Genomic DNA, 7,983 nt, shown 5'->3' with positions numbered 1-7,983 from the left:
AGGCGGGCGACGGGTCAGATGACAAATTCCAACCGAGGCGACAGGAGGCGAGGGCTGAATGCTAGATGGAGGAACTCTCCGATGACAAATACTGTTGCATGAGGGCGAGGGCTGAGTGCTAGATGGAGGAACTCTCCGATGGAACCGAGTGCTATTTTTGCAAGGAAAGAAAAAAAATAATGGTGCAAGGGGAAACTGCATCTCAGGGAGTGCTACGAGGGCTATTTTGCCGAGAAAAATAATACGCATCACTAGTTAATCACTTGAATTAATATGTGGAGTAGTGATTTCAATTATGATCTTGCATGAAAACACTTGCAGTCATCCTAAACACTTTCAATTATACGAAAGCTTAGACATGATAAGAACATAAACATGAATTTATCTATCTATTATATTAGTAACTAGTAAAGTGGCCTATGCAAATAACAAGGTTAGACTCATATTTTATTTTTGATAGATAAGTTTTAGCTTAGTTATTACCCTGCATTTTTTGTATGTGCCATTTGGGGTTGTGTTCACTATCTTGGCCAATGTAAATTTTTAAGAATTATTTTTAATACTTCTCGTTGAAAAGTTGAAACTTGAGTCAGGCAAGATTGGTAAGAGATGTGGGTGCACACCGTCACTTATGTTTGAGTTCTATTTAGGTTGAATATAACCACCTATTTTGTATTATATTTTCTGCGTAATACAAACATACCTTGCACAGAAAAATATTGGTCACATGTATTTGAATTTTGCAGTATAAGGTTATGTCAACAAAAGCAAGTGTTTAAACCCAAAATAATAGCTATACCGTAATTACTCTAATCTCTGTCAATTCGCAGCCACAACAACATGTAGCGCACTGCCCCTCACCCTAGCTCTCTCCCACGTGGTCCGTATTCTCTTGCTCCCCATTACGGTGAACCCTCCATTCCTCCCCTTGAATTTATGAGCTAAAAAACCAAACCCAATTTACCGACAGAAATAAACATGTTATTTAGCTTCGGTTTTTAATATTTCTTAGGGTAACTCATTTTCTAGTTTTCAAAATCCGAAAATTTTATGAACCGAAAAAACCAACTGAATACCTGTATTATCCCAATGCCCAGCCCTGACCGTCGCTATAGTGTGTACCAGGGAAGAGAACAGCACCGTTGGGGTGGGGTTTGACTCCGAGCAGAGACGTCAAGATTCTCTCCTCTCATTCCAGAGCATCAGCAGCAGCTTTTCCGAGTCCCAGTCACAGGATGTAGTGTGCTGTGTAAAGAAGGGCCTTTCAGTCGATTGCGTGAACGGGCGATACACGAGACCGCTACACGGTTCGATTTCTGTCTTCTCTACGAGTTTGCCATTCTGGTTAGCAATCCTCTGCTCAGGAACATACATTTCAGGCATGACGCCATTCACATTACTACTCGAATAAGCAGAAATTGCAACCTGAGCTCAACAAACTAAGTCTGTAACTACGCATATAGCACAAAAACCCTTTAACATCTCAATCCAGCACGCCAAGAACCACGAGAAGCGGATAAACTAGTACCAACAAGTCTACAAATTATAGTGCGCACAAGTCAATACCAGGTGGAGGGGCCACAAATGTTACAGGGGACGATTTTAAAATTTCAAAATTCTCTTTCCAGCATATCAAGTGCCGTGACGCCATGGGGTACAAAATTTTGATAGTGAATAGTAGATGGTACTGAAGGTGGCTAAAGTACATCGAAACCTTTGCTCATTTCTTTTTCCCTGCATCTCCGGCCTTTGTCTGCAGAACCGATCCAAGGAAACGTTTCAGTTACACCAACAAGATTAAGGACTTCTTTGCAATGCAGAAATTTCATGAGAAAATGTATGCTTCCGGTGAGAATCCTATGAAATCCCCACGCTCCAAATGCACCTTAATATTAGAACATAACAGTCTAATTACTGCGCATAAGCATACCTTCTTTACACCATGATTCTTCTTCGCCCTGTTCTTCCTCTCCTTCAATAACTTCTCTACCTTGTAGCAAGACCATTCTGTGGAGACGGAACCAGTCAAAAATAAGCAAACCAAAAGCATAATGCAATGGTCAACATCATGAGACGATTCTGAATAGCGAAGCAGTAATGTTATCATTTAGGAAATTTAGCACATCATAAGGCTCCATTTAATTTTGTAAGCTTTGCAAGAGCGGCCGACAATACCAGTCACCGATATATTTCTCATCTACAACTAACATCGAGATGTTTAGATCAATACTTACACCAAATGGCTAAAGCCCTGTAACGAATGACCTAATCCTGAAACGTTGCAAGCCAAGAAAAGTGTAATCATCAACACTAAACAACACACAACACAAGGAAAATGGCATTTTAAGCTGAATGCGTCAATTACATGAACTATTATATGCCAAAGATTTAAGCTTTGCACCGGATATCAGCTAGTAGTTGCTACATCGAAATGGAATTATAAGAAATCAGAGAAGGTCGGCATCGAGCAAAACGGGGAGCAATAGGAGGCGCGTACCCTGATGAGCCTGTAGCCCTGTACTTGGGCTCGTACTTGTTGGCGGCGTCGAGGCTGTCGTAGATGAGTCCGAAGCCGGTGGACTTGCCGCCTCCGAAGTGAGTGCGGAACTTGAAGACGAAGATGCTGTTGGGGTCCTCCACCTCGTACACCTTCGCCAACTTCTCCTGGAGCTCCGCCTGCAACAGTCTATCGCACGCGTCAGCCTGCCTAGCCTCGCACAAAGGAGGAGATATCTCGCCAAGGTTGCGAAGAGCACTGACCTTGGAGACGTTGGCGCGCGCGGCCGGTGTGGAGGACCTCGAGCACGAACTGTTTGCGGGAGGGGAGGCGGTTCGCCATGAACTTGCGGGTGCGGAGCTTCACCGCGATTTGATTTCCTTGCCCACTATCGGTAAGATTTGGCAAGGCAATTTAATTTGACTCTCTTTCAAAAATAAGAAAATCTTAACTTATCTTACTTAAATTCAAAGTAAACAAATAAACCTGACATACTTGTTTGTCAGCTAATCTTGGTAGGCAAGGATATACAACGGTGGGCAAGAAAACCAAATATACCCTAGTATCTGCCATTCTTGATTCTGCCTGCCTGTGGCGTGCAGTGTCAGCTTTGCCGGAGCTAGCTCGGGGGCGCTTTGCGACAACGGCAGCTAGGGAAGCGGGGCAGTGAGTGGAAGGGGATTATTTATATATATATGGTGACGATGAGTAGAGTAAAATTACCATATTTAGATACTTCATGGTTTGTTATCATTTTTAGGTATATCTTTATCTTCGAGAAGAGAATTCTTAGATATATAAAAAACCGTGTGCAGATACCTAAGATATCTTATACACAGATAAGTTTATCTCCAAAAACGAAAATGAAGACTTCAAATGTTGTACTCCCCCTGTATATATGGAACATGGAGACCATATGGAGGACAATAGGAGACAAGTTGACATATTTCAACATAAGCCATTATACGCTATTAAAGTCTATGGAAGCTCTACATCTACCAAACCTTTTGTAGTTAAATTTGTATTATAATCTCTCCTAACTACACGCAAGGAAGTCGTTCGACTAGATTAGATCTATCGAAGCTAGCCACGCACCCACTTGTAACGATCTCAAAGATAAATATACAAAACAAACATGATATATGGCTATTAACCTAAGGGAGACTTGAACATGTATAAAAACACTTATGTGTATTCTTTAATTCGTCTACTCGAAGCATCCTCTACCTCTTTCTATAAATTCATAAGATCTACGGTTTACTAATCGTTGATAGCTGACGCTGTCCATGGGGATCATGACAATAGACGTTGAAACATCTACACATGACATGTCGTTAACTTCGCCCTACACCGAGGATAGCTTCTCAGACAAGAGGTTCTACGACAACTTCACCCCTTCAACCGATGATTTTGGCAATGAGATAAGTCGTTTCATGGATCAATGAGCTAAGGACTATGGCATCAAGTTCGAACCACTCAGTTGCCAAGACAATTGCGAATACGATATTCACCACAAGTTGGGATCCTCCCCCGTAGCTTCCAACAACATGGATTGTCGAGACACCTACCTGGAGCAATCCGATGACAAGTCCATGATAGATCTGGACTCCTCTGGTGGAGATTACCCTCGAGAAGTCTTCGCTATCAAAGACGGAGAAGATGCACTACTACAGAAAATATCATCACTATCGGTTCCAGAACTGACAATTATTATATATATCACTATCGGTTAGTAACATGAACCGACAGTGATACAATTTATCACTACCAGTCCTTGATATCATTCTGGTCGATTTGTATGGTTATCACTGCTGGTTCTATCTACGAACCGACAGTGAAACTCAATCCAAGAAAAAATAAACATTCATGCATTAATTTAAACTAGATTATCATTACTAATGATCATATTAATATTGTTTATACTAATTATAGCAAAAGCTACCATCATGCAGACGACAGTGTAAAACCCTAACACGCGTGTCATCTAACCTAGCTAACTAGCTAGCTAGTAGTTGTGCTCGAATTGGAACTCGACCCATGAACTTGTCTCCGCCGTTGTCATCCTCGTCATCATCGTCGGTGTCGGTGTTGTCTTCCTCCTCGTCCTCCTCTGACGAGCTTGTCCGGGCTTTCTTTGCCCTCGCTGGCTTGTCAATGAACTCGTCCCACACCTTGTCGTCCAATGTGGGGGATGCCGGCAGCGAAATGCCGAAATCAGACTAGGTGGGTGGTGCCTTGTTCGACGAGGCATTCTCCTCCTCGAACGAGGTCGCGGGTGTGGGAGGCATCCTTAGAGACGGCAGTGGAGGCGGCAGCAGATCCATGTGGATCGCGCGTGGGAGGTGGAGGTGGCCTGCGGTGGACGAGAGAGAGATCAAGATCGAGAGCGTGCGAGAGAGAGTGAGTGACAAGAGTGAAAGAGTGAGCGAGGATCACTCACATTTAAACATGTGCATGCAGCATGGTAGCGCGCATGAAAAACTATGGATTTTTCAGGATCACTACCGATTATTGTTTGCACGTCTTTTGATGAGCTAATATCACTGCTGGTTAGTAATACGAACCAATAGTGATGTATCATTGCTGAAGAATCGGCAGTGATACATCACTGTCGATTCGTATTACTAACCGGCAGAGTTAATCACTATCATTGTCGGTTCTTACTGGCTCAACTTTTTATGTGTGGCTAGAGCTTACAAATCGGTAATGATGTGTTATCACTGCTAGTTACTTTTGAACCGGAAGTGAAGAGAGAGCGTGGATGACCCTTTCTGTGGTACTAATGGTCTGGTCAATCATGATGACAATCCTACAAACAGACAAATCACTACCGCTCTAGTTTCGGGTGACATGTAGCTTTTGCTGACTACGCCTTCGCAAATCCAAAGCCTTAATGGAGCACAGGGTTTAATGTCTCCTGACCAAAAGCAGGGGGCTTGGTGCTATAGATCTATTATGGCGTAGAGGTTCCTCTTTCTACAAGAAGCTCTCATGCGCCCTCTGACTACATATATGACAACCCTAGCCGGTAACAGCTAGATGAACTCGGTGATTGGCATGAAGGAGATTCTCATTCAGGTTGAGAACTACTATCTGGCTGTCGTCAGGAATAGCTCTAACCGGGGTAAGTCTCGCACCGCCCCTTCTTGAGATGGATTGGACTTAGAGAGATGTAATCCACAAAACAAGATGACCTACGAAGACAATCGAGCAACTAAACACCGCAGGGCCTCGCCGGTCAATGGTCATCCGATTAATGACCTACGCGAAGTTATCAATGAACAGAGATGCTTAAAAACCCCTGGGAGGTGTCAGCCGCACCTCGACAATCTAGTCGGAGGATGTCCTAGCACCACTCTAGCCATGACCGACCTACAACCCCAGTGGATAAGACACCCAAGGCTACCCTGACCAAGCAAGGTGATATCAACAGGTGTCAGGCCTCCTCTCTGGACCTACGGAACATGAAATGGCTGGCAAGGTTTCGCCCCGGGTCGATCAAGAAGTACAATGGGAGCACTAATCTCATTGAGTTCCTTCAGATATATACCACAACTATTTAAGTGGTTGGTGGGGACGAGAATGTAATGGTGATTTACCTCTTCACAACCCTTGAAGGGGCAGCCAGAACCTGGCTGAACAACCTATCACCGGGAATAATCTACTTATGGAAGCAGCTCTGCAATGTATTCTGAGCTAACTTACTGAGTATATACGTTCGCCTTGGCATAAAAAATGATCTCTACCATTGTGAGCAGACAGAGAAAAAAAGTTACACTAGTTAATGCGCTGCTTCAGCAACATCCAGAACATCATCCCCAAGATCAGCAACTATGATGTTTTCCAAGCATTCACTCAGGGGGTTAGGAGCCGATGATGCATTGAAGATATCACCGGGAAGGAGCCCGAGATGGTCAAATAACTAATGAAGATTGTCGATATGGCCACCAAGACCGAAGAGGCACTTCTCTTCATCAAGGAGAAGGCTCAGGGCATCATGCGCCCTCAGCCTAGGCTCAACAACGATGTGACCAATAGCAAGCGCAAGAAGAACTCTAAGGGACGTAAGGGTAAGAAAGTCGAAGCTAACAAAGTTTTTACAGCTGCCTGACACCCGTCCTGACAAGCGATCTGGTTTGTCCAGGGACAAGAGCTACAAGCCAGGCATCGAAGAACGTGCTGACAATCCTTGGTGCGATCTCCACTAGACCAACAACCATATCCTCCACAAGTGTCATCTTTGAAAGAATATGGTCAAAGACAAGATTGAGAAAGCGGCCAAGGGAAAGAATGCCCAGGTCGTGGCTCCAAGTAGAGACTCCAGCTCCACCAGCAATGAGGATGACTCGGACTCGATGTCATTCCGGTCGGACAAGAGGACCATTGACCAAGTGTTCGGCGTTTTCGCGTCCTATGAGTTCAAGTGATAGTCCAAGACGGTAGCCTGTGAAGTCTGAGCTGCCATCCCCAAGGGTCATCAGGTCATTAAGTGGTCAAATGTCAAGATTTCCTTCAGCCAGGATGACTGCCCAGATAACTTTGTATGACCATGCCACTTTCTGATAGTTGTCGAGTCTACTATCAACAACTGTAAGGTTTCCCGAGTGCTTATCGATGGAGGGAGTTCCCTTAATATCCTATTAGCGGACACACTCGAAGCAATGCAGATCTCTCGATCTGCGATCAAGCCAGTTATGCAAGCCTTTCACAGCACAGTACCCGGATGCTCGGCCACTCTCATCGGCCAGATATCGCTCCCCATTACCTTCGGGAAGCATGACAACTTCCGAACAAAAAAATTATGCTCGGTGTGGTTGACTTCGAGATGGCATTCAATGCCATCTTGGATCGACCAACTTTAGCCAAGTTCATGGGTGTCGCACACTACGCTTACCAATGCACGAAGATCCTAGGACTCGAGGAAGTCATTATTGTCTGGGGTTGCCACAAGGTAGGTCTTTGCCTCGACAAGCGGAGCCTCGATATGGTCACATAGCACCAACCTAACAAGGAGACAAAAAATTCAAGGCCTAAGGTATCATAAAGTCCCATGGTGAAGTCAAAACAGTTCTCTTGGACCCAGCAGAGCCGTCCAAGACTATTTGAATCGGCTCTAACCTGTATCCTAAATAGGAACTCATGCTCATCACCTTCCTTTGAGCAAACATAGATGTGTTTGTGTGGCAAACGTCTGACATGCCAGGTGTCCCCAGAGATGTGATTGAGCATAAACTAGCTATCCGGCCTGATGCAAAGCCAATCAAATAGATGCTTCGACAGTTCACGTCTGACTGGAAGGAAGCCATCAAAGAGGAAATCAAAAGGCTCACTAAGGCATGATTCATCCAAGAGGTGGTTCACTCGAGTCGATCACGAACCCCGTCATGGTTAAAAAATCAAATGGCATGAGGCGAATGTGCGTAGTCTTCACCGACCTCAACAAAGCATGCCTAAATGACACTTTCCCTCTGTCACGAATAGATCAA

General features: G+C 44.4%; 1 pseudogene; it reads right to left on the bottom strand.

The window, feature by feature from the left end:
- Window positions 1-1,498: 1,498 nt before the first annotated feature.
- LOC133920643 (small ribosomal subunit protein eS24z-like) lies at window positions 1,499-2,977 on the bottom strand (annotated as a pseudogene).
- Between the last annotated feature and the right edge of the window lie 5,006 nt (window positions 2,978-7,983).

This window comes from Phragmites australis, chromosome 6 (assembly GCF_958298935.1).
Source record: "Phragmites australis chromosome 6, lpPhrAust1.1, whole genome shotgun sequence".
NCBI lineage: Eukaryota > Viridiplantae > Streptophyta > Magnoliopsida > Poales > Poaceae > Phragmites > Phragmites australis.
The sequence above is the reverse complement of the archived record's forward strand: the minus strand, read 5'-3'. Positions and strand labels throughout refer to the sequence as shown.